This window comes from Canis lupus, chromosome 20 (assembly GCF_048164855.1).
Source record: "Canis lupus baileyi chromosome 20, mCanLup2.hap1, whole genome shotgun sequence".
NCBI lineage: Eukaryota > Metazoa > Chordata > Mammalia > Carnivora > Canidae > Canis > Canis lupus.
The window spans coordinates 2,676,413-2,704,379 of NC_132857.1; the positions used below are offsets into that span (position 1 = coordinate 2,676,413).

Genomic DNA, 27,967 nt, shown 5'->3' on the forward strand with positions numbered 1-27,967 from the left:
TTTTACATGGTTGAGGCATGAAAATATACTTTTTTTTCTATCTCAGAATGTGGGTTGTTTGCTTGGTGGTAAGTCAAGTAAACAACCAGAGCTTTTCTCAGTGGTATTAAACCTAGTTCCAGCTCCCTAGATAAGTTGAATGGTTTTCAAAAAAAAAAAAAAAAAAAAGATACCTTTTCTTTATTCTTGAAGATCTAAGGCAGATCCCAGGAATAAAGAAATAGCTTCTGCATTATCTAACTACAAAGATGCTGATAAGCAGTCCTTACAAGAAGAAAAATCTTTCCAAATACCTTTTCAAAATGCTTTGTATATATTGGAAAATTGCTTTCCTCTCTCAAACCCTGAGACTAGCTACTTAAAAGACACACAAGTTTGCCTTTAGGTTGCCCTCTTTATAGCTGACAATTCCAACTCATAGTTTTGTCTTCTAGTATTCAAAAAATGCATTATAAAGATTATCTTCTAAACTAGACCATTTCAAGTTAATTCTTTTTTTAAATAAGACTTTTTAAGTAGGCATATTTTTTAAATGACAGTTGGCTTTCTCATAAAATCAGAGTCATCCTTAACATTTTTAAAGATTTTATTTATTTATTTATGAAAGACACACACACAGAGAGAGAGAGAAAGAGAAAGACAGGCAGAGGGAGAAGCAGGCTCCCTGCGGGAAGCCCAATGCAGGATTTGATTCCAGGACCCCGGGGTCATGCCCTGAGCCAAAGGCAGATGCTCACCTGCTGAGCCACCCAGGTGTCCCCATCCTTAACTTTTTTAGTAGCTACAATTCTCTCAGTTTATTTCTGCACCATCACTTTGTGGAAAGTGACTTTTACTTATCAGAAGAATGATGTTATTGGAAGAGGCTGGGAGATTTGAGCTGTGGCCATACATTGCCTGTGTTGGCATTTTTGGACACTGACTTATTCCCCTGGTGGAACCACCCAAGGGAAGTTAATACAAAACTTTTAAAAATAAGTTGCAAAATAGAAATAAGCAGGTTATGTCATGATTTCAAGTACCTTTGAAGGCTTATACGTATAGTCTGACTACATACGCATAATGTCTTCTAACTGAAGTTTTGTCTTTTCATTTCATTTTCTCATTTTCTGTGTAAAATAAGTCACAGATCACATAACTACAAATAGTTACCTACATAAGCTTATTTGGAAAATTTGTTTAATTTTCTCTACAGGTTTCAGGTGGTAGCGGGAGGACACATTAGTAGGGGTGAGCCTTTGTGTTCTTCTGTTTGGCAATAGGCTGAGTATGCCTGACTTTCAGAGCAGTGACGGAGGTGAGCGACGATAGACTGGGAAATGTGCCTGGTTCAAGATCACATTAAAAAATTCTACAAAATTGAAAGCAAACCAAGAATTTAGACGTGGTTTTCTTTCTGCAAGTGGAGCACTTTTTAGAGATGTAATTATTTACAAGTTTCACTCTGGTTTATTTACCCAGCGTTTAGTCAGTATACTTGAAATCAGGCAGAGACTAAACACTGTAACACATTTTGTGGATTTAAAAGCCTCTTTGGAATTCTTGAGGCTTATTAATCTCTTCTGTATAAATTTGAGATTTTCATCATTAACGGATGCAGACTTGATTCTCTATTGTACTTTTTTAAGATGTAAATTCTCCAGAAGGTAATGCTATAAAAACATATTAGGCTAGAGATTGGTTTTACTGAGTATCAAGATAAATGTAATTTGGGCATATTGCATTGCTTGTTGGGTTGCCTTTATGTGATTCTAACAGTTAAAGTTAGGATAGGATTACTGGGATAAGTAAACACTGTTTACTTATTACCTATTATTAGTCACAGCTATAGTAATGAAATGTGATGTGGCTAAGAAAGCGTCAGATAAAAAAGGACTGTTTTAGATGGGCATGCTAGAGAAACATGGTAGCTACAAACATTCATATATGGTATTTTATGGAGAGTCAAAATAAGGCAAAGAATGTCTCACCTTATTAATTATAGATAGCTATAAATTCTTTTTTCATATAGACATCCCTTCTTCTTCCTTTTTTTTTTTTGTTATTTAGCAGTTTGTAACTCTATCTGTCCAAAGAGTAACAGTGGATTTACGTTGTCCTTAATTTGTTTTATAAATATCAGTCGTAAGGCGATATTTTAGATCATTATACTGAATATTGATATGTAATCATGTCGATAAAGAATTCAGGGTTGTGATAAAATTTAAAGCTTAGTTATCTACTGAAGGACTGCAGCAGATATGTGGATAATTGAAAGTCTGAATAATCTGGTTATTTGCACATTATGCTTGGCATAGTTGAAATTAAAATTCAATGAACAGAATATATGGGGATATATTTGCTGAAAATGTGATGGTTAATATCTTTATCATATAAAGGATTTATCTAAGACAATAGGAAAAACAATGACTTAATAAGGATATGACAAAGGTCTTAGAGAAAATCTAGCCAATTAAAAACATACAAATAAAACCCGTCATACACTAATGGTGGAAACGCACATAGGAACAACCGCTCGGAAATCTGTTTGACGATAGCTACTGAACACAAGCACATGTGTACCCCATGACCCAGAATTTCTACTACAATGTACGCTTAACAAATGTGCATTTATATATTTATGAAAAGATGTTTCTAAGGATGTTCAAAGTTGCACTATTCATGATAGCTAGAAAGTAGAAATTCCTCAAATACTCATTAACAGTAGAATACAGATATAAACTTTGGTGTAATCGTACAATGGAATGATCTACAGCAATGAGAATAAACATTCAAGGAATGAATGAATATCTAAAAAATAATAATATTGAGCAAAATTAGCCAAACACTAATAAAGAATATATATTGTATGATTCTATATGTATAAAGTTGAAAATCAGGGGCACCTGGGTGATTCAGCCAGTTGAGCAATGGATTCTTGGTTTCCCTAGAGTCATGATCTCAGGTCCTGGGATCAAGCCCACATCTAGCTCCACGCTCAGGAGGGGGATCCGCTTGTCCCTCTCCTTCCTCCTTTGCCTTTCCCACAGCACGCACGTGACCCCCCTCTGTCTCTCAAACAAATAAATAAATAAAATCTTAAAAAATAAGGTTAAAAAATAGCAAAACTGGACTTCTGCTTCAAAATAAAGGGCACTAAGTCATGTGAGGCCAGTAAAACTGAGAAGATTATAAAGATGGATAAATCATAAAAATCATACTTTCAAAGCTGTGGTACCAATGGGTACTAGACACACTAAAAGTCAGGAGTCATGAAAGTATTTCCAAAGCAAGCTGAAGATGGAAGCTGTTGGTTTCCCTGTAGCATTTTCCTATATGATCTGGAGGCTGAGGATCTAGGATTTACCCAAGAAAAGCACTACTCCAACAAAGTATAAGTGGTCATTCAGCATAGAAGTAACAAAATTAGAGAAACTTGGGGCTTCACATGCACGCTGGTTCATTATGCAGTACTTTTTGAGGTCTTGAATGAAACTAAGGTTCTCAACCAAAAGCCTCTGAAAGTGAAATTATTATCACTTCAGTCACAATTAAAAACAGCAAAAAACCCTAGTGGTAAAATGATAATAGCAAGTTGACAATGAGAAGCTACCACAATCCTTTTTCTATGGACACTTATGGGGTAAACTGTGGGCTGAGAATGCAGACTAGCTACAGGCAGAAGGAAGCTACTGGAAAACAGAAATCAGAGAACATTTTTTATTTTTTCAGGGGTGCAAATATCAACTTGCCTTTTCAAACGTTAATACTGAATTCACATTATCCTGAATTTGTTTCATTATGAAACAAAATAAAACAATGTGTATAACTCTATAGAAAACCTGATATTCCATTGCATGACTGATAGCACTATGCATTGATACAACTGTTATGAAAATAATTTGGAGATATATCTGTATCTATCTATTGATAAATATATATATAATCTTAAAATAGACTTGAGATATACTACTTTTTCAGGACTTCATTGGACCTTTGTAGAATATGCATCATTCAGATGCTATGTTATACGACTTCTCCCATCCAGGACAGGAGAACAGTTTCTCAGGTTAAATTTCTACAGTAAACAACCATCAAACTGGACAAAATATAACAAATGACTGCCTACTGTTATTGGGCAACAGATAGGGCAAAATTCTAGAATGGAAAAGAAGTGCAAAATCTGAACTTTAAAATGTATCACTGGGTGGGATTAACAGCAGGTTGAAACTGCAGAGTGAAGGGTGAGTGAACAGGACAGACCAACAGAAGTTACCCAATTTGAAGAACAAAGAAAAAGAAGGTGTTTGTTTTTAAATAAACACAATCTCAGTTAATGCCAAAGGGTTTAGTATGTAAAAAAAAAAAAAAAAAATAGAGTCCCAGAAAAAGAGAAAACATTGGGGCCATAAAATGTTGAAATAAATAATGGTCAAAAACTTGCCAAATTTGCTGAAAATAGCACAACCTACAGAACCAAGAAATTCCAAAAACCACAGCTAGCTTGAGTACAAAAGGAATCACCTCTAATCACATAGCTAAACTGCTGAAAACCAAAGATAAAGAAAAAGTATTCAGAGCAGCCAGACAGAAAGTGCACATTACGCATGGGAGAACCATGACCCAAATTAGGTTGTTTTTTTTTTTTTAAATCAGAAACAATGGCAGCTAGAAAACAATGAAACAAGGCCTTTAAGGTCTTAAAAAAAACAAAAACTCAACCACAATTCCATATCCAAAGAATATATGCAACAAAACCGAGGGTAAAATCACATTTTTCAATTTGAGGGAATTCTAAGTCTGTAGAGTTGCACTACAAGAAAAGTTAAAGTAGGTTCTGCTGGCTGAGGGGAAGTGATGCCAGGGAGGGACTTTTGTCCACAGAGAAGAATGAAGAGCACTAGAAACCATAAATGTGTTGGTAAATATGAAAACCTATACTTTATATGATTATTATTTTCTTTAACTGAAAACTGACTCTTTAGAACAAAAGTAATATTTTCTGTGGACAATATTTATAAGATATGACAACAATAAAACATAGGAAGGGAGAGCAAATGGGATTATGCTGCTGCTGAAAGATTCTTACATTTTCCCTGAAGTGATACAATAATAATAGAGTATGATAAATTAAGAATGTAAATTATAATATTTAAAGTTACCATTTAAAAATAATTATACAAAGAGTTATAAAAATTAATACAAATGAAATAGAATAAAAATATGCCATCTATAAGAGATGAACTCAATATAGAGATACTCATATATATTGAAGTAAAAAGATGGGAAAATATGTAACACGTGAACAATAATCAGAAATTTGAAAGCTGATGCAGCTATATTGAAATCAGACAAAGCAACTTCAAGACTAGAATTATTACTTGAAAAGGAGAAGTATTTCATAATGATAAAAAGGTCAATATATGTACACACCTGAATAACAGCTTAAAATGCATGAAGCAAAAATCAACAGAACTAGAAAAGGAATACACACATGCTTAGTCATAGTTAGTATGTTTAATACCCCCTTTCAGGAATTGATAGAACCACAGACAAAAAAAAAAAAAAAATCAGTCTGTTAAAACCTTGAAAACACCATCAAGTTGATCCAATTTACATCTGTAGGATACTATTGTCAGTATCCCCAGGACACTTTCAAAAGTTTCAAAAGATTGACATTTTGCATAAGAGTTTCTCTGATCATAATATGTGTAGTGGAATTAAGTTAGAAAAAAACGTGAGAGACCTGGAACCTCACCAAATATTTGGGAATTAAGTAGCACCTGAGTAAATTAGGGCACAAAGAAGTCCCAGGGAAAATTAGAAAATGTTTTCTTCTAAATGAAAATTAAAACATAACCTAACATTTGTGGGATGCAGCTAGAGCAGTATTTAGAAGCAAATGAATGCTTTTAAATGTTTATGTTAGAACAGAAGAAACACTTCAAATTAGTGACCTAGCGTTTCATCTTAAGAAACTAAAAAAGAGAGTGGAAATTAAAACTAAAGTTGAAGAAAGGAAATCAATAACTCAGGAAATCAATGAAATTAAAAAAGACAAAAAGTTCAAGGGCTAGGAATTTTTTTTCCCAAGGGATTAATTAAGTGGATAAACTTCTATCAAGATTGGTCAAGAGGGAGCACCTGGGGGGCTCAGTGGTTGAGCATCTGCCTTTGGCCCAGGGCGTGACCCCGGGGTCCTGGGATGGAGTCCCACGTCGGGCTCCCTACATGGAGCCTGCTTCTCCCTCTGCCTGGGTCTCTGCCTCTCTCTCTCTCGCTCTCTATGTGTCTTTCATGAATAAATAAATAAAATCTTTAAAAAATTATTAAAAAAAAAGACTGGAAAAAAAAATAAAAAATAAAAAAAAAGACTGGTCAAGAAAAGAGAAAGTATAAATTGCAAATATTGGATTTGAAAGAAGATAATAGTACACATCCTAAACATATTGAGATAAATATAAGGGAGTGTTACAAAAAGTGGACAATTTTAAATGAAATGGAGGATTTCTTTAAAAATCACCTTATTGTAGAATCTGGCTGTTTCAGTCAGCAGAGCATGCGACTCTTGGTCTCAGGGTTAGGAGTTCAAGCCCCACACTGAATGTAGAGATTACTGAAAAATAAAATCTTTTAAAAAATAAAACACAAAAAAATCACATTATGAAAACTAACACAAGAGGAAATATAAGATATAAGCAGCCTTATATCTGGTAAACAAATTACATTTGTAATTCAAAATCTTCTCACAGGGAGAACTGCAGGCCAATGTGACTTCACTGATGAATTATATATTTAAGGAAGAAAAAATTTCAATCTCATGAAAACTTTCACAAAATGTAAGAAGAATGAGCATTTCACAGCCAACTTTATGAAGACATCATGATTGCAAAATTAAAGACATTAAATGAAAATACACATCATTATCCTTCATGAACAGAGATAAGAAATCCTTAACAAGATATTGGCAAAATAGTCACATTTTATATAAAAAAGAATAACATACTATGAGCATTTGGAGTTTGTCCCAGGAATGCAGATTGTTTTAATATTCAAGAATCAATCATATATTGCACCACATTAGCAGAAGAAAGGAAGAAATTATATGAACAACTCAATGGATATAAGATAAACATTTGAAAAACTCAACAACATTCATGATAAAAAGTCTACAGAAAACATCACATTTAAATTAAAATGTTGAATACTTTCCAGCTAAGAACAGGCACAAGTATATGATTTCTGTTCAACATTGTGTTGGAGGTCCTCGTCAATGCAAAAAGACAGGAAAGAGATACAAAAGTCATAATAACTCAAAGAAATAATTAAAATGGTCTTTATTCATAGAAGATATAAGTATGTAAGAAATCTTAATTTCTGCTACTAGAAATAATAAGTGAATATAGAAAGGTCATAGGGTACAAGGGCAATTTTATACAAATCTGTATACATATGCAAAAGCAATTAGAAGATCCATTTTTTTTTAGAGATTTTATTTATTTGACAGATGGAGTGAGCACAAACAGAGGGAGAAGCAGAGAGAGAGGGAGAAGCAGAGGGAGGGGAGAAGCAGGCTTCTGCTGAGCGGGAAGCCTGATATGGAGGCAGATCCCAGGACCCCAGGATCGTGACCTGAGCCAAAGGCAGATGCTTAACCGACTGAGCCGCCCAGGTGCCCACATTTTGGATACATTATTTATAAAAGCATTCCCCAAACATAAAATAGTCAGGAATTTTTAAATAAAATATGTGTAAGACTTCTGAAATGAAAATTATAAAATTTTGTTTAGAGAATTTAAAGAAAATCTTTAATTCATTTTCATGGGTTAAGTAACTCAATTAAAAAGTCATTTCTCCCAAAACTGATCTAAAAATTAAATGCAATCCCAATTACAACCCCAAAAGATTTCCTTGGGGGTAGAAATTGACAAGCTGATACTAAAATTATATGGAAATAGACAAAACATCTTGTAAAAGAGCAAAGTTAAGGGATTTATATTCCCCAATTTTAAGATTTACTGTAATGCTATTAAAATCCGGATAGCATCTAGTGCTGTATGTATGGTCACATAGGTCAGTGGATCTAAACAGAGTGTTCGGAAATATGCCTACATGTCATGTCAATTGATTTTTGATATAGGCAATCATGGAGAAAAATTCTTTGCGATAAATGTTTTTGGAACAGGATAAATTGAGGTAACAAAATGAACACTCGCTTACTCTTGCTAGATGGACTATATTCTAAATTGCAAGTGCTAAAATATAAGCCTTCTAAAAGCAAACAAGTCGACTTGTCTCATGAACTTTTATGGGAAATGATTTCTAATAAATGGGAAAAAAGTACAGACTATTAAAAAAAAATACCTGATAATGAGAGTTTAAAAACGTATAAAACATATTCTCTTTGAAAGATACCATTAGGAAAATTAACTGGCAAGTCACAGGAATAAAAGACTCCTGACAAAAGTAGTATTCCGAACAAAATATGTTTGACGAGATGGTATTCAGCATGTAAATGCTGCTATCACACCGTAATGGAAAGATAAAACTTCCCAATTAAAAATGGGGAGAAGATGAGAACAAATAGTTTCCCATGGAGATGTAAAAAATGAGTGATAAACATGGAAAAGGCTTAAAATCACAAGTTATCAGGAAAATGCAAATTAAGGCCACATTCATCGCTGCATATGGACCGAACATGTAATACCAGGAGGACGAGTAGCACCTGAGTCGGTGAGAATGTAGAGCACCTGGACGTCTCATGCTTTCCTGGTGGGAGTAGGAAACGTCACGATCCCTTAGCAGCTTCCGACGTTCAGTAGTTCAGGGGAATCAGGGTTTATTTCCTCTTTTCGTACAGGTTGCAATCTGACCATTCTGGGTAGGGACGAGGCCTTCGGGTCTATGGTAATATGGGGAGATGGGGTCTTTCCTTTTGTGGGGTCCTCCCCACGAGGGGAAGAGTGTGGGACAATCCCTGGGTTGGGGCTGGGCTGAATGTGCAGAGCCCCGACCTCCACAAGGTCAACCAGATGTCCGTCTGGAGCCGGGGATGTAATCTAGGTGCGAACGTGGGGGACGGGGACACCGCTTAGCCGGTGCCTCGCCTGTGCCAGCCCTACTCACACTGCTGCTTAGTTGGGGATGGACGTGGGAGGCAATTTGCATAATCAAAAGAACACTAGTCAGGGAGTTTAATTGTTAGTTCTAGTAGGAAATGCGTACTACCTTGGACAGGAAATCTGAGACAGAGTGGGTAGAAGCGTGAGGTTTAGAGTCAGAGCCATTCAAATTCCAATCCCATGACCCAGCGAAGGGCCCCTGAAACTTGCAGTTCATAGAGTGGACATTAAAAAAAATAGGCAGCTAGTGAGGCATTTGCTAGCTCTTAAAGATCGACTTTTTTTTTTTTTTTTTTTTTCTTATAAAACAGGAAACATGATACCGCCTCTTATGCGTTCCGGGACTGTCTTCAAGATCAAATGAGATATTGTTTTATGTTATGAAAAAGAAATAGTTTTCCTTCTCAGACGATGAAGGGGTATGGATCTACGTGATGCTTACAAAAACTCAGATTCTGAAAACCAGATCTCTTTCTGAGTGAATGTTACTGGTTTTTGTAGCTCAGAGATTATAGACTCTCAGTCTTAAAGGTAGATACCTGAGGTTTTGTTCTGTTTTGGTTTTTTTTTGTTTGTTTGTTTTTTTTTAATTTATTTTTTATTGGTGTTCAATTTACTAACATACAGAATAACCCCCAGTGCCCGTCACCCATTCACTCCCACCCCCCGTTTTGTTTTTAAATGAGAACATTTCCACTCCAGCTAGGGGCTCCTAAAAACATTTAAATGACGATTGAGGCCTTGCTTTGTTCCTCCTGGCCTGGGATCACAGTCTCCTCTGTCAAATATAGTATCTTCCTTGGTGTGGGGTCGTTAACGGGCCTGTCTACCTTCTCCGGGAGCTAATCTCCATCCCCTAAGAAGGGGCACACTGAGCTCCTGGAATCCACACAGAGCAAAGATCCTCTGATGCACAGACATGTGCCCCCAGAGGACACGTTAACATTCTAATAACTTCAGTTCCCCCTCGATAGCTTTTTTTTTTTTACAGTAGAAATCATTACGAATCAACAACTAAATACAACCCCCCCCCCAAATTGCAATTGTTCCCACAACATCTGAGCAAAGAGACCTTTTTTTTCTAAAGGGATTGCTTCATTTACTGATGTTTTCTTTCAGAAAATTAGTCATCGGTCATGGTTTAAATTGCTTTTTAAAATATTCTGGAATTTAATTGGTGATGGCTTCAGACGCTTCCAATTCCTGTGTTTGATTGCCATCGGGTGCATTAAGGTCAAAATGGGACAAGTTGTGGCTTTCAAGTGTAAAGATAGGCTACATCTAAGATTTCCTTTAATAATTGTCTGTAGCGTGTGTCTTCATATGCTTGACAAATTCTTGGGAGATGTATGTATGTGGCCAGAATGAATGAATGTTGAATTCCATGAATTTTTGATTGGTGTTAATAAGATCCTGGTAATCTTACGTAAAGCATACTTTCGCCCTAATGCTTTGAAATTTGTTGAGCAAATCTATATTAAATTTGCAAATTATACTGATGTTTAAGCTGCTCCTTTTTATGTCGCTATTATTTATCAGCTTCTGTTTCCTTGTTAACCCGACTGCATATGGCAGCACGTACAGCACCTACCTGATTGCTTTAGGTGCTGTTTTCCAGCTCTTTTTTAAGTTTTAAGTGCTCTTCTTAAGATACAGTGATAAAAGACTACAGGATGTTCTAGGACCGGAAAATTTTTCCAGTATTTCTACAGTAACCCTGTAATGAGGCACGGTGCTCGCTCATCCTTATCAACTGCTCCATCGCTAAGATTCATACTCCCAAGATGTAGTCTGGAGCTTCCGGGACCCCATCCTGGCCCTATTTGAGCTGGAACCGTGGATTCTATGGGTGGAGGTCGTCTTCTTAGCACCACATTTTCCTTTAGGATTCAAGAAGCAACAATTATGAGTCCCCGTTATAGTGAGGAAATCTAGGTCTCTCTCAAAAAATTTCTCATTCATTTGGGGAATATAAATAATAGTGAAAGGGAATATAAGGGAAGGGAGAAGAAATGTGTGGGAAATATCAGAAAGGGAGACAGAACGTAAAGACTGCTAACTCTGGGAAACGAACTAGGGGTGGTAGAAGGGGAGGAGGGCGGGGGGTGGGAGTGAATGGGTGACGGGCACTGGGGGTTATTCTGTATGTTAGTAAATTGAACACCAATAAAAAATAAATTAAAAAAAAAGAAAAAAGATGGCAGAGGAATAAATGAACAATACATGTGAAAGCATCTACTGCAAAAAAAAAAAAAAAATTTCTAAGAATCGCTGGTGAGGGGGGTGTTCCTGAATTTTACGAATCTATTCAGGTTGGTGCTCATCATGTTAGAGCAGGTGCCTTTCCTCACTGCCTGTAACTGTATAATTTATATTAATTCTGTCTTAGTCCCTTGCTTTTCAGTGTGATCCAAGATACGCCGATGGCTCTACGTCAGTCCATAAAGCACAAGATTTCAAGTCGACAGACTTGACCAGGACCTAGGGAAACTATGATGCCAAAGTGGAGACTTAAAACTGAATATCAGATATCACCGCTTTTTAAGTCCATTAGTAATATTTACCCACAAAGGGTACTCATTGGCCTTTGCTGTGTGACCTGAATGTCATGAAGGGGAGGTGTTATGGCAAAGTGACTAAAAAAAAAAAAAAAAATTTTTTTTTCAAGAAATTGTTTCTATCCTGACTCTGCTGTGTTTTCTAGAACACTCAGCACAATGTCTAAACGGAAGGACAGTCAGCAAAAGGAGTTAGTTTTTGTAGCGTGAGCATCAAGATAATGTACTTGGAATTATCTAGCTAACCCTATTGTCAGACCCTTTGCATTAATCCGTGGCGTGAATCAAGAGGTCCTCTCATTATGACTATTACTAGCTTTGTATTTCTGGAGCCTATTACACTCCTCTAAAAAAGAGTTCTTCTGGAAGACCCTTATTTCTGGAGACTATGCCTAAAAAAAGCCAAAAATTAAATTTGCATCATTCTCTCTGCTCCTACTTAACATAATCTTTCATGTCGTTAAATAAAATACTGCGTTACTCATTTATTGAGCATCTACACGCCAGTCATTATTGCAAGTGTTGGAAATAAGCGATAATTAGTCTCTCCCCTTGTGAAGTTTGCATAGTTTACACTCCGGTGGGAGCTGCAAACTCTCCATTAATCAATCCTACAAACTGAGATATAGTGGGTCGCAAAGGAGAATCGATACCCTAAAAGAGCAAATAGCGTAGGACGGGCCAACTCCAGGAGGCCAGGAGAGACTGACTTTGAGCTCAGTGCAAGCGCTTTCACACGATTGGCCCCTCGGGTTCGGGGCTGCCTTGATGCAAGGGTGCACGCAGGCGGGTGTGTCTGCCTGAGAATGCACTCGAGCTGTCTCTCCCCCAGCGAGGCCGACCACGTGGAGACCAATTCTTCATATGGACGCCTTTGGGGGATCAGAGACAGCGGCCCGCAGGTGCACCTGTGCGCAGCACAGCTCAGGTGATGGAGAGCCTGTGTGTATCAGGGTCTCATGACTACAACACACGGCAACTCAAAGATGCTCAGATCACACAATGCCAATGAGCTCTTTAAAACACATGGAGCCTCTAACAAAAAATCCCTCTAACATGGAGGGATTTTTAAAAATATTTTTTATTTATTTATTTATTTATTTATTTATTTATTTATTTATTTATTTATTTATGAGAGACACACACAGAGAGACAGAGACACAGGCAGAGGGAGAAGCAGGCCTCATGCAGGGAGCCCGACGTGGGACTCGATCCCGGGACCCTGGGGTCACGCCCTGGGCCGAAGGTGGTGTTAAACCGCTGAGCCACCCAGGTGCCCAAAAGGAGGGATTATACCCAAATACAAACACTAAGAAATTGGACTTCCAAATTTTCCTTTCCTCGATTTCTCACGTTGCCCAGTGTTGTGTTGTGGGGGGCAGGGGTTCCGCTCCGGAGCTGGGATGGCATCAGTCTCCTGAGCAGTTGTGTGCACTCTCTCCTGGACCACGTGGTCGGCCTCGCAAATACTTTCCCGGCCTTCCTTGCACGCTTTTCAGATCTTAAGTAACCTTCATCTCTTTACAGACAGTATAAATACCTTATTCTTTCTTTTTTTTGCCCGTTCGAGTTACTTATTCATCTAAACAAAACGTAGTCTATGTTAATAAAAAAGCAAGATGACATCGTCGTGCATAAAACAAAATACAACCTGAGTCAAACACCTTAACCCTGTCACCACAAAACAAAATTATTTGAATATCACAATGTTCCACTTTTTTTTGGCGTTAATAGACCTAATATCAGAAGACGCTCCAGAACAGAAACCCGTTATGATTAAGACTCTTAAATTTTGCAGACTGATGAATTAGATCAGAAAATGAAAATACTTTCAGAGGATCACAATTATTCTCTTTAATAGATATTAACCCTCAAACGCAGTCTCAGTATTACGGAGACAGCTTGTATTTTGTGTTTTACATGGTAGGGGCCAAGGTGCCCCTTTAGTTCTTCCTCGGTGCTTTCTAGTCACTCACCTGCCTGTGTGTCTTCCCTTGGTTAAGGTCTATGTAGTGTCCCTTTAGCGTATACGTGACGTCTTTGTGAGCCCCCAGGGTGGATGCACAGAGAGGATATTGTCACGAGGGAATGGTGGTCACCTGAGAAGTCCCTTATCCTCTGCTTCTGTGCACTGGTCCCTTGTCCTGAAACCAGGCCTGTCGGTGTCTGGAGCCAGTTGACCCCATTTGCCCTTGACGTTCCCAGGCAGCACATCACCTAGTCCTTTGTGAACCTCGGACGTGTGAGTGTAGTCATGGTGTGGTCCCGTGAAGACGTGGCTGCGCCCACGGCGGGTCTGTTGTTCACCAGCTCGGGGACTTGTCCGCACTCCAGCCCCATAGCGCTTAGGCCTCAACAGCTTGCCCTGAGCCCTTGGTCCCACCCAGGTGCTAGAACCATAAATCCTAAATCCCTGCGTGCTGCCAGTCGGCTGTGTCCTAGTGGCTTTCCTTAGCAGAGGAGAATATGAGGGTTTCCGAAGTGCCGTGGGTTTGGGGACGCTGAGGGCTCCTGGGCCACAGTCCCGTTCAGGGGCCACAGCCGCGGCCTGTCTCAGAGCTAGAGAGCTGCGGGGGGTGGGGGACTGAAAATGCTTCTCTGGGTACCTAAAGCCCACAGTCGCTGGTGGTTAAAAGAAAAGTCAGCCTTTTCAAAGTGATGCTCTTCATTGTCTTCTTGTATGGTGGCTTTTTTTTATGGCTTTTATGAATTATTAATGCATTTTTTTGGTTAAATAAAGCAACCCGTCTGGCTCAAAAAAAAAAAAAAAAAAAAAAGAATTAGCATGCACCTGGAATGCCTGGATTCTGCTCACGGCATAATAGTCAGAGGCTCCTTAGCAGAGCTTTTCAAAGTCTGGGAGTCTTGGGAGCAGCCACAGAGGACGCCAGGGTCAGGAACAAGGCTGTGTAGCGTGGTGGCTCTGAAACGAGACGGGGCCCCATGTGCCTACAAACCGAGCACGGCCGGCGGGCGGTGTCCCGTTAGTTTCAGGCGTGCACTTGGTGATCGGGCCAGGGCACGCTAGGCCACCTTCACCACAAGTGCAGCTCCCATCTGTCCCATCGCGTCTTTATTGCAGTGTCGCCCACTGGAGCACCACCACTGTGTTCCTTAGGCCCTGAGTTTTATTTTTATTTATTTTGTTTATTTATTTATTTTTAGGCCCTGATTTTTATTCCACTGATGTGGAATCCCATACCTGGAGGCCTGCATTTCCTCTCCCCCTCACCTCTGGTAACCACCAGTTTGTTCTCTCCGTCTATAGTGCGGAGCATGCTTTTTGTTTATTTTTCTTAGATTCCATTGATGAGTGGAATCGTATGGTATACAGCTTCCTCACTTTGACTTGCTTCACCAGCGCGGTACCTCGAGGTGTCTCCACCTTGTCTCAGACGGCCTGATTTTTCACCTTTTAATGGCTATGTAGTATTCCATCCGTCTGTGCATGGGTACGTGTGCACGTACCACACCTTCCCTACCTGCTCATCTCCAGATGGACACGCGGGCTGCTTCCGTGTCTTGGCCATATTAAATGATGCTACAGTGAATGTAGGGGTGCACTGGTCTTTATGGGCTAGTGTTTCCATTTTCCCTGAGTAAATGTCCAATAGTAAAATTACTGGATCATATGGTAGTTCTATTCTTGACTTCTGGAGGGGCCTCCATACCGTTTTCCACAGTGACCATACCGATCCACTCCTCACTGACAGTGCAGGAGCACTCATTTTTTTCCGCATCCCTGTCAACGCTTGTTTCTTATCATCTTGATTTTTGCTATGCTAACAGGTAGGAGATGATCCCTTATTGTGGTTTTGACTTATATTTCCCTGATGATTAGTGATGTCCAGCATCTCTTCCTGTGTCTGTTGCCTTTCTGTATGTCTTCTTTAGAAAAACGTCTATTCAGGTCCTCTGCCCATGTTTTTAATTGGATTGTTTGTCATTTTGCTGTCGGATTGTATACACACGTTATTTACATATTTTGGACATTGACCCTTTATCAGATAATCATTTGCAAATATCTTCTCCCAATCAGTAGGTTGCCTTTTAGTTTTCCTGTTTCCTTTACCGACCAAAAGCTTTTTATTTTGATATAGTCCCAATAGTTTATTTTTACTTTTGTTTCCTTTGTCTCAGGAAATGTATCTAGAAAAACGTGGCTATAGCCAACGTCAGAGAAATTGCTACCTGTGTTCCCTTGTCGGATTTTTATGGTTTCAGGTCTCACGTTTAAGTCTTTATCCATTTTGAGTTCATTCTTGTGTGTGGTGTAAGAAAGTAGTCGTTTCATTCTTTTATGTGTAGCTGTCCAGTTTTTCCAGCATCATTTGTTGAAAAGCTTGGTTTTTTTCCCCATTGTATGTTCTTGCCTCCTTTGTCATAGATTAATTGGCCATACAATTGTGGTTTTATTTCTGGAGTCTCAATTTTGTTCTATTGATCAGTGTACCTGTTTTTTGGTTTTTTTTTGGTTTTGTTTTGTTTTGTTTTGTTTTGTTTTTTTGTGCCAGTACCATGCTGTTTTGATTGCTTCAGGTTTGCAATATATATTGAAATCCAGAATTGCAATGCCTCCAGTTTTGTCCTTTCTCAGGGTTACTTGAGCTATTCAAGGTCTTCTGTGGTTCCGTACAAGTTTTAGTATTATTTGTTCTATTTTTGTGAAAAATGCCGTTGGTATTTTGATAAGGATTGCATTGAATCTAGGGTTTGCTTTGGGTAAGATGGAGATTTTGACAATATTAATTCTTCTAATCGATGAGCAGGGGATATCTTTACATTTGCTTGTGTCAGCCTCATCTTCTTTGAGCCGTGTTTCATAGTTTTCAGAATACGAGTCTCTCACCTCTTTGGTTAAGTTTATTCTATATTTTATTCCTTTGGGCACAATTGCAAATAGGACTGTTTTCTTAATTTCTCTTTCTGATACTTTATTGTAGGTGTATAAAAATGCTACCCATTTCTGCATATTAATTTTGTATCCTGACATTTTACTGAATTTGTTTATTCTAGTCTTTTTTTTTTTTTTTTTTTGGTGTAGTCTACAGGATTTTCTATGTATGGTATCATGTCTGCAAATAGTGACAGTTTAACTTCTTTACCAATATGGATGTCTCTTGCTCCTTTTTATCATCTGATTGTGGAGGCCAGGACTCCTAGTACTATGTTGAATAAAAGTGGTGAGAGCGGACATCCTTGTGTTTTCTTGACTTAGAGGGAAAGCCTTCAGTTTTTCCCCGTTGAGGATGATGTGACCTGTGGTTTTTCATATATGGCTTTATTATGTTGAGGTATGTCCCCTCTAAACCCATTTTGTTGAAAGTTTTTATCGTGAATAGATGTTGAATCTTGTCAAGTGCTTTTCTCGCATCTATTGAGATAAATAGGATTTATCTATTTAAATAAGTAGATAAAATGCTAGGATTATATCCTTTGTCTTGTTGAAGTGGTACGTGACATTGATTAATTCGCAAATATTGAATCCTTGCATCCCGGGAATAAATCTCACCTGATCATGGTGAATGATCTTTAATGTAATGTTGGTTCAGTTTGCCCATATTTTGTTGAGGATTTTTGTGCCTATGTTCATCAGAAGTGTTAGCCTGCAGTGGGTTTTTCTTTCTTTCTTTCTTTCTTTCTTTCTTTCTTTCTTTCTTTCTTTCTTTCTTTCTTTCTTTCTTTCTTTCTTTCTCTTTCTTTCTTTCTTCTTTCTTTTTTTTCTTTTTTTTGAGGGGTGGGGGGTTGTTTTGTGTGGTTTTGTTTGTTTGGTCCCTTTGCCTGGTTTTGGTATCAGGGTAATGCTGGTCTCATAGAATGTATTTGGAAACTTTCCCTCCTCTTCTATCTTTTGAAGAGAATAGGTGTTAACTCTTCCTTAGATGTCATGTCTGAGAGAATTCACTTGTGAATCTATCTGATCCTGGACTTTTATTTTTTGGCATTTTTTAAAATCACTGATTTGATTTCATTACTTATTCAGTTTTGGAAAATTGTATGTTTCCAGGAATTTATCCATTTCTTCTAGGTTATCCAGTTTGTTGGCATATAATATAGTTTTCTAATTCTTTGTATTTCTGTGGTATCAGTTGTTACTTCTCTCTCATTTCTGATTTTATTAGTTTTGGTCCTTTCTCTCTCTCTCTCTCTCTCTCTCTCTCTCTCTCTCTTTTTTTTTTTTTTTTTTGATGAGTCTAAGAGTTTGTCAATTTTGTTTATCTTTTCACAGAACAAGCTCTCGTTTTCATTGACTTTTTCTTTTCTTTTTCTTAAGTTTCTACATAATTTTTTTTTTCATTTATTTATGATAGTCACACAGAGAGAGAGAGAGGCAGAGACACAGGCAGAGGGAGAAGCAGGCTCCATGCACCGGGAGCCCGACATGGGACTCGATCCCGGGTCTCCAGGATCGCGCCCCGGGCCAAAGGCAGGCGCTAAACCGCTGCGCCACCCAGGGATCCCAGTTTCTACATCATTTATGTCTACTGTGATCTTTATTCTTTCCTTTCTTTGACTCACCTGGGGTTTTGTTTGCTCTTCTTTTTCTAGTTCCTTTAAGTGTAAGGTTAGATTATTTATTTGAGTTGTTTCTCGTTCCTGAACTAGGCCCCTATTGCTGTATACTTCCCTGTTAGAATTATTGTTGTGCGCTCCAGATTTGGGGCCATTGGATTTTCATTTTCATTTGTCTCCATATATTTTTTAATTTCTTCTTTCATTGATCAATTTGTTGTTTAGTCTCCACGTTTGTGTTTTTCCATTTTTTCCCTTGTGATTTATTTCTAGTTTCATACTGTTGAGGTTTGAAGAGATGCACTGTATGATTTTGATCTTAAATTTATTGAGGCTTGTTGTACAGCTTAATATGTGACCCATTTGGGAGAATGTCTCATGTACAGTTGAAAAGAATGTATATTCTGTTGTTTTGGATGAACTGGAAAGTTCTGTGTATATCTGATATGTCTGTCTGTTATGTCCGTCTGGTTCGATGTGTCATTCAAAGACAATGTTTTCTTATTAATTTTCTGTCCGGGTGATATATCCATTGATGTAAGTAGAGTGTTAAACTCCCACACTATTATTGTATTGCCATCAGTTTCTCTCTTTATGTCTGTTAATATTTGCATTATCTATTTATGTGCTCCGGTGTTGGGTACATAGATATTTATAATAATTGTTATAACCTTTTGTTGGATTGATCTCTTTTTTAAATGTAGCGCCCTTTGTTCTCTCTTTTTATGTTCTTCATTTTAAAGTCTATTTTATCTTGGTATTGCTACCCCTGACTTTTTTTCACTTTCCTTTGTATGGTAAATGTTTTCCATTTCATTTCATTCTGTATGCATCTTTAAGTCTGAGGTAAGTCTCTTGTAGGCAGCACACAGATAGATGGGTCTTGTTCTCTGTATCCATTCTTCCAATCTGTGTCTTTGGATTGGAGCATTTTAGACCTTTTACATCTAAAGCAATTAGTAATAGATATGTGGTTATTGCCATTTTTTAAATTTGGTTTGGGGTTGTTTTTGTAGGTCTTTGATCCTTTTTTTCTTCTCTTTCTTTCTTTTGATTGATAAGCATGTATAGTATTTTGTTTGGTTTTATTTCTCTTTTATTGTGTGTGTGTATCTTTTATTTTGTGTGTTTGTATTTGTGGTTACCATGTGATTCATATATAGCATGGTAAGTAAATAACAGACCATATTAATTTGATGGTCACTTAAGTTAAAATACATTCTTTAAAAAAAAAAAAAGGAAAAGAAAACAGAAAAAGAAAAAAAATCTTTTTCTTTCCCCTCTTCTTTTTCACTCCTTTGTCTACATATCTGTCATATTTTACATCCTCTTGTTCATATTTTCCTTATGTCTAATTATGGCCAATTGTTTTCCATTTAAAGAAGTCCCTTTAACATTTCTTAAAAGTTTGGTTTAGTGGTAATAAACTCCTTCATCTTTTGTTTATATGGGAAACTCTTTATCTCTGAATTCAAACTGATTCAAATCTGAATGATAATCTTGCCACTTATTTTTGGTTGTAGGTATTTTTCTTTTAGCAATTTGTATATACCATGCCACACCCATCTGGCTTGCAAAGTTTCTGCTCAAAAAATAAGCTACTAGCCTTCTAGGTTTTCCCTTGTAGGTACGGTTTTATTTGTCTCTTGCTATTTGTAAGATTCTATCTTTATCTTTAAACTTTGACCTTTTAATTATTATGTGCTGTGGTATGGAACTCCTTGGGTTTATCTCGTTTGGAATTCTCTGTGCTTCTTGAACTTAGATGTCTATTTCTTTCACCAGGCTACTGGTGAAGTTTTTCTGTTATTATTCCTTCAAATATCTACACCTTTTTCTATCTCTTCTTCTGGGATCCCTACAATGTGACTTTTTTTTTTCTTTTTTCTTGATGTTGCCCAAGAGATCTCTTAATCTATCCCTTTTTTTTTTTTTTTTTTTTTTTTTTTTGTTATTTTCTCTGTTTGCCATTCAGGTTGTGTGCTTTCCATTACCCTGTCTTTCAGATCGCTGATGCATTCTTCTGCATCCTCTAATCTACTATTGATTCCCTCTGGTATGATTTTTATTTAGTTATTCTTTCTTCAACTCTACTTGGTTCTTTTACGTATTTTCTAACTCTTTATGGAATGTCTCACTGAGCTTTTCCATTCTTTTCTCTGGCCCAGTGAGTAGTTTTTCAATCATTACCTTAAATTCTTTAACAGACATATTGTTTATCTATGTTTCATTTAATTCTTTTCCTGAAATTTTTTTTCTTGTTCTTTCTTTTGGAGCATATTCCTGTCTCCCATCTCCCTATTCTGTTTGACTTTCTGTGTTTGTTTCTATGGGTTAGGTGAGACAGCTGCTTTTCCTAAAGTTGAAGCCGAGGGGGTGGGGGGAGTGTAAGTCTGGCGTATGGGTGTCCCCCTATGCAGACTGTGTGTGTTTGGTGACTTTTGCTGGCTGGTTGGAGCTTTGGCTCTGTATGTTCATTATTCTTTCAAACCATGGATTTTCATAGAAAGAATTTAAAAATTAAAAATAAGAAAAGGAAGTAAAAAGGAAAAGAAGAAAAAAGAAAAAAGGAAAAGAAAGAAAAGAACAAAACCAGAAAGAAAAAAAAAACAAAATAAGACAAATTTTAAAAAGTAAATCAAAACAAAAAACAAACAAAACCACACAACACTGCAGCTTGTTTTCTGTGCCCTAGCACCACGGGGCAACGGGCTGGGCTTGTGGACTTGGGCTCCCTGAGGTCGCAAGATCACTGTGAGCTGGATCTTGCTCTGGTCTGGGCTTTTAAGGTAGAAGGCAGACAGTGTCCCCACAGTTCCTTGGCCCTTTTAGTTATTTTTTTTAATTAAAAAATTTTGTTTTAAGATTTTATTTATTTGAGAGAAAGAGAGAGAGAGAGCGTGAGCAGGGGGAGGGGCACAGGGAAAAGCAGACCCCCTGCTGGCACAGGCCCAAGCCAGGGCTGGCTGCCAGGACCCCAGATCATGACAAAGTCAGATGCTTCGGCAACAAGCTGCTCAGCGGCCCGCCCTGGCCCTTGCTCTGCGCACCAGCACCCGGCCCGTCCTGGCTTGAGGCCCCTGGGCTTGCTGCCGCCGCTGTCTCCCTATGGTCATGGGACCCCCCACTTTCGGCCTCAGCCCCATCTCTTACAGCTTCCAGGCCCTACTCCATCCTCACTTTCAGGAGGGAGGGAAGAGAAGGTTCCCGCAGCTCCTCGGCCTTCTCAGCCACGGCTTTCTCTGTGTCTCGGCGTGGCTAGACGGCACCGGGCCCACGAGCAGGCATGCAAACCCGGCCTTGGAGTATCCGAGCCCTACTCGGTCGGGGCTTTTCAGTCCCCAGAGCCCCTGAGCCTTTCCAACCCTGGCCTCCTTTCCTGGGCCTCAGAACAGCCGCACACGCCGGTGAGCGGGTCTGGGTCCCTGGGCCCCGGGCCCCCCGACGTGGGAAGCCCACTGGGAAGGCTGGCCTTGCCCTTCGGTGCCCAGGCCCGGCCCGGGTCTGAGCTCTCAGGGTGGGCTGGGAACGGAGCCCGTGTCCTCGTCCCTCTGGCCCGGAGAGCCTCCCGGCGGCTCCTCTGCCCCTGGGCCCCGCTCTGCTCTTGTCTGCGTCATAGGCTGGTTGGTCTACACCACGCTTTGCCCTGTGTCCAAGGACAGGAGGCCCTGCTGCCGGGCCCTCCCCCATCCCTCCCCCCCATTCTCAGTGTCGGGGGGGGTCCCTGGGTTGCTGCAGCCCTGCCTCTCGCTCTCCTCTTGGCCTTCAGTCTTGGGTCGCTCAGTCGCTGTTCTGTGGATTGTTCTAGCATCAGGTGTAATTTGGCACGTTCCGTGGAGGGTGAGCTTTTGTCTAGGAGCGTGGTCTGCCTCTGCTGTTCGTTCCCTCTGCTCCTCTCTCCCAGTCGGGAGGAAGGTCCAGATGGAGATCAAACAGTTTAATCTGCTTTTCCAGTTGGCCGCGTTGGTTGTCTCCTTGGTGCAGCGCAGATTCCGTTGCCGGCACCCGAGGTATCCTCTTTGCTTTTGATTTCGGTCCAGACATTTGTCTTTCTGACTGTTTTGTTAGAGGGATTCCTGTGGTGAAAGATGTGAGGTCACCCATCTCTGGATCGGCCCAGAACCTCTCCTACATGCGACTTCTAATTCCCTTCAGCTCCCTCACTGGGATAACGGCGTTAGGGTGCGCTGGCATGTGTAGACGACGTCAGTCCAGGTTCAGAGCTCGATCGTTATCCTCCGTGGGTTCTCTTTAGTGGGGCTCCCCGAATGCGCTCCCCTGGGGTCCTAGCACGGCGACATGGTGAGCGCGTGCCCAGGGGCAGGACTGTGCTGACACGCTGGCTCTCTAGAAAACAAAAGTCCGAATTTTTAGTGTTGGCCCGTTTTCCCGGGATAGGCACCCGCACCACGGCTGGCTTCAGGTTACCAAGAGGACGTCACCACGTGCAGATACCCCGGGAAAGGCGCGGCTGAGCCGGCCCAGCTGTCTCAGGGAGCGGCGGCGGCTCCCGGCCCGGCCGAGGGCCACCCTCACACTCGCCCAGGGGCGTCTGAGTCTTTGACACTCGTCTCGGCTGCTCAAACATAACCCCGGCTCCTGAATCTCTTCCTAGAAAAATTGGGATTTTGCAGTCACGGCTTCCCTACTGCACACATTGGACATCTGCAGGAGCCCGGCCTGGAGGTGGCAGGCCCTGAGCAGCCCTCTGATTGGGTGGAGACAACTGAAGCGAGGACAACGCGAGACAGTGTTTCTAGACACAGCCCTTGAATCTACTAAATGCTTAAAAAAGCTAACTTCTATTTTTTTTTAAGATTTTATTTATTTATTCATGAGAGACACAGAGAGAAAGAGAGGCAGAGACACAGGCAGGGGGAGAAGCAGGCTCCATGCAGGGAGCCCGACGCGGGACTCGATCCCAGGACCTGGGATCATGACCTGGGCCAAAGGCAGGCGCTAAACTGCTGTGCCATCCAAGGATCCCCGCTAACTTCTATCTTAGGAGTTTTGTGTAATTATTTTACTCTGCACGTCTGACCTACCATCTTAGAGGGCGATCTGTGGTATCTCCTAAAATCCTTCCTTTCAAAAGAAGCAGCCTATCCGCTTCACTCTGCCCTTTGTTTCGTTTCATTCTGTTTGACCCTAAATCCTAAGGGTCCCCTTTGGTGGACCGTAGTTACAGATTTACTGAGTCTGTGGCTCTTTTCCTCTGACGTATTTTTTAAAGTGAGTTTTTTTCGCTTTGACATTTCTTGAAAGGGAATCTTGCAAGTTGTTTTTGGGGAAAACATTATATTTCCAGATAATGCTCCACCTATTGGCTATCTCGAGGGCTTTCCTGTCATCCTCACTCTGCCTGTCTTTCCATGTTTTGAAAGATGATTTTTTAACAGGTGACAGTTGATGGCATTTGATGGTAGTATTTATTGTTGGTGCGTGAGGCTATTCAAGAGTGAAATTTTAAATCTGCATTATCTCAAAATTGATAGAGCTGCTTGAACTTTAAACAACGAGAATATATACCTTTTCTCTTACCATATTATTGTTTCCCTACATTATACATGTCTCTGATTTAAAGCCGTAACATGCGTGTTTTCCTGAGCCCATAGTCCCTAGTAAGGGACTCGGTAGGCCATCACTAGGGTTCTTGTAGGCTATTGACTTTCTCTGTTTTCATTTAAAAATGATTTCCCAACTACCACCCACATATTGCTGTCGTGTCTTTTTCTCTAATATTTAACTATTTCTTTTGTTTCCTCTCTCTGGAGGGTGCTAATGTCATTGCGATGACTATTACTCTGGTGCTCACTCACCTCTTTTACTACTTCCTACACACGAAGATACACAAAATGCAATAAATAGATGTTTCCGCTATGAGAAGTTTTAACTACTTTTCCCAAGGAATAGATCCTAGGCCTCTCTAAACTTTCTGCTGCTAAATCATATACCTATCAATTTATTTGGGAGGGGGGTGATTAAAACCACTGGTCTCTGCATTTTTCTCTGAAATGTGGTTTACCACATTTACAAGCTTGCCTCAGATTTAGTGGAATTAATTGTCTGTTTTTCCCAAAGTTGATGGTATCAAATCATCTGGGAGCTTTTTAGAAATTCGAAATACCCCAATTATACCGACTGAGATTCTTGAGTCCCCAAGTAATTCTGGAATGCAACGTATTTAAAAACGACTTGTTTAATGTATAAATGGGTTCACCTTTTTAATTATTCACTCAATAACATTTTAACCTCTTACTGCAGAGAAGGAGATAGGATAGTGTACAGTCAGACAAAGCTGATTAATGTAACGATATACAAGTAGATAACCACATAAAAAGCCCCATAACATACATGATATGGGAATTCCAAGGGGGGAGAGCTTCGGGGGGTGTGTGTATGAGGGGGCTTTGTGGGGTTGGTGAAGCTCCAGTGGGCAGCCACCTGATGAACGGCCCCTCCAGACAGAGGGAATTCCCAGAAGCCACAGAACAAAAGCCGTTCTGAAAACGGCCGAGACAAAATTCACCCCAAGAATGTCCTGAACTCCAGCCCGAGGAGCATTTTTACATTTTTATTACATGACTAAAAATAACACCTCTAGAAATTCCCTTTCCCAACATGACTTTCGACCTGAAGATGGTTCTGACACTTTTTACACAAAACTACATTTCCCCTGTTGTCTGTGTTCCCCAGAGAGTTTGCAGGTTATAATGACCACATTCTTCCCACTACCCTCTTGTCTTCAGCTATTTCCGATGCCACTTTGACCAAAGCCCTTGTTATCAAATCATTCGTTTACTTCCTTCATTATTTAGGTATCTGGCTTTGGCAAATAACACGTTGTGCTATTGGAGCCTCATAATATCTGGGCAGTGGGCTGTGATGGGGATGGCCAGCTGGCCCTCAGCAGCCCTGGCTCCCTCCCCAGGTACCGGGTTATGACTGTTTGGCCTCATTGCACTCAAGGGACTCCTGTGACACTTCCAGGCCTGTCCTCTAAAAGGCTCCCACGTGCTCCTCACTCCCTCTCTCCTCTCATTTCTCTGCTGGATGTCCATGTTCAGGATGACTGAGCCTCTTGCCAGCAGGGTAATGGAGTCTCTCCCAGCCCAGATGCCTGAAGGACTCGTAGAACAGGCCTCCTTCCATGCCCTTCTCAGCCAAAAATCGGATCAAGAGATATTACGAACTACAGTGAGATTTCATGGTCAGCTATTCCAAAAGTTATAAGTTATTAAGTTATAAGTTATTGCCATAACTTATACAGAACCCAGTATTTTTTAAGCGAGTGAATTAAAGGATAAAATTTGCAGTTCATATAGGCACAGGTTTTGTCTTCACTTCTATCTATATAATATTTCTGTATTTTTTTAGGTGGTTGCAACTCTTGTCTGTGAGCACGGGGCACATAGATTGGTCAGGTTCCAAGAACAGAAAAATGCATACCTGATGGCAATCGGGAGGTTAACTAACAATAGTGTACTTTTTATTTCAACACCACTGAGTAGTTCTGTTCATGCGTTGAAGGAACCTTAATGCAAATGACCCTACGTTGCTCAACAGTTTTAATTTTACTTCTTTGTATAGCTATGGCTTAGGAATCGAATTCATTATTAGAAGTCAAGTAGCCAAGTGTTAGGAGTCTAAATTATCTCTAAAGGGACAGAGAGATCTTGTTTCGATAGTTTACAAAGGGTTCAGTAGCAGAACCAGGACTCAGAATCTGGATTTCCAGGTTCCCAGGTTTGTAAGAGTTTTCACTGTTCCATTTCGGAACAAAGCAGAAAGATAAGTTTTCCTTTCCAAACACTAACGTCTGCGTTTTGTACTGGGTTCCAGATTTCCTTTAAAACGATGGCCTAGCGTAGCTCTATTTCCCTCTGGTGAGAGTCAAAGAGATGTGGAGCTTGTGATCTGAAGAGAAAGAGGCGGCTGTGCCTCTGATTTAGCAATTCTCGTCTCTGCTCTGGTACAGCAGGTTACCTAGAGGATGGCAGGCTGGTGCAGAATCAAATTAGTAAGTGTCCGCGGTAGACCTAAGAGTCTTCGGGGCTGGGTTTGCATGCAATGATTCCAAGGCGCTGATATTGGGTATTTAAAAAGGGAGCGTAAAGAAAACCTGAAATGTTAGAGGTATATTCAGTGGGAGAACAAGGAAGCTGCAGGAATACCCATTTTGACTCAGTATTAAAGAAGAACTTTCTAGCTGTCAAAGCTATCAAGAGATAGAATGTCTGATTTTCTTCCTGAGATAGTGAGATACTGAGCCCAGGATCATTGGCTGTGACATCTCGGTTAGCGTATGGGGTGGAGGGGATGTAAAATGGCACATGAAGGATCAGACTCTGACATTTTTTTCTTTTTTTCTTTTCTTTTCTTTTTTTTTTTCTTTTTTTTTTCTTTTTTTTTCTGACATTTTTTCCACAATGATCTTTACAGTCCCTTTCTAGCTTGAGATTCTGAGATATGCATGTAAAGTTTGCCATTTAATAGTGTATTTTCTTCTCAATGTATCATCTTCTCTCTAGTAATACATGATTTTTCAAAGAATTGGGAAATTTTTTAAAAGGTGAAAAAAAAAGGTAAAAATCGCACGGCCGTTTCACCATCTATATAATCCGGTTTCATAGCTGCAAACACAGAATAGATGCCAGTTAGTTTACAGAAAAAAAAATAATAATTCATCTGAAAACGTTAGGAAGGGCTGACTTTTGTCTCAGGCAAAGTGTGTACAGCACCAATGACCTTCAACGGCTTTAGGGGCCCATTAAAATATGTTCATTTCCTTTAAAAATTGAAGAAAGAAATAATTTTTACTTGGAAAACATTTTACTACATGATATTATTATGTTTATGCCAATATGATCATGAGCTATAATTATATACATACACTTCCATATATATGTATATGTGTGTGTGTGTGTGTGTGTAAAGAGAGAGAGGGGGAGGGAGGTGTGCGTGTCCCCGCACACTCACAAAGACAGAAGGGCTGACGAAGGCCAAAGTGTGTAGGATCCATTGAAGTCTTGGGGCTCCTGAGTGGCCCAGTCTGTAAGGCCTCCAGCTCTTGGTTTCTGCTCAGGTCATGATCGCAGGTTCCCAAGATCCAGCCCTGCGTGGGGCTTCGGCGCTCAGTGGGGAGTCTGCTTGAGGTCCTCTCCCTCTCCCTCTGCTTCCACCCCCATCAATAAAGAAAATCTCTCTCTTTTTTTAAAGATTTTATTTATTTATTCATAAGAGACACACAGAGAGAGAGAAAGAGAGAGAGAGAGAGAGAGGGAGAGGGAGAGACCCAGGCAGAGGGAGAAGCAGGCTCCATGCCAGGAGCCCGATGTGGGACTCGATCCCAGGACTCCAGGATCATGCCCTTAGGGCCAAAGGCAGGCACTAAACCGCTGAGCCATCCGGGGATCCCCAATAAAGAAAATCTCTAAAAAAAAAAAATCCTAATGAACAAAGGCTCGCGTGTGGGGCCACGTGCTGAGCCGAGACCAGCCAGCCAGATGCACACCACTCCACAACACGCCACCAGCCACCAGCTGAGACGGGCCCGGTGGCGGGTCCCCGGGCCTGCTGCCTCAGGGAACAGGAGGGCAGGGCTCAGGAAGGAGCTCAGGTGCTGTGGGTCGTGTGCTTCTGAGCTGAAGCCCTGGGCAGCAGGGTCCCATCAGAAAAGCCAAGGTCACACGCTCGCGCCCCAGCTGACACCCCCCAAGGGTGCTGCAGGTGCGTGGAGAGTGCTGGCATCTGTCCTGGTGATGGACGAACTCGGCAGGTGGGGAATTTCCCAAA

The 27,967-nt window shown here is 40.2% G+C and overlaps 1 protein-coding gene across 1 annotated transcript in view; it reads left to right on the forward strand.

Moving 5' to 3' along the window:
- INPP4B (inositol polyphosphate-4-phosphatase type II B) overlaps window positions 1-27,967 on the forward strand; it is a 709,031-nt gene that overhangs the window by 308,981 nt on the left and 372,083 nt on the right. The gene's annotated exons all lie outside the window — the stretch shown is intronic.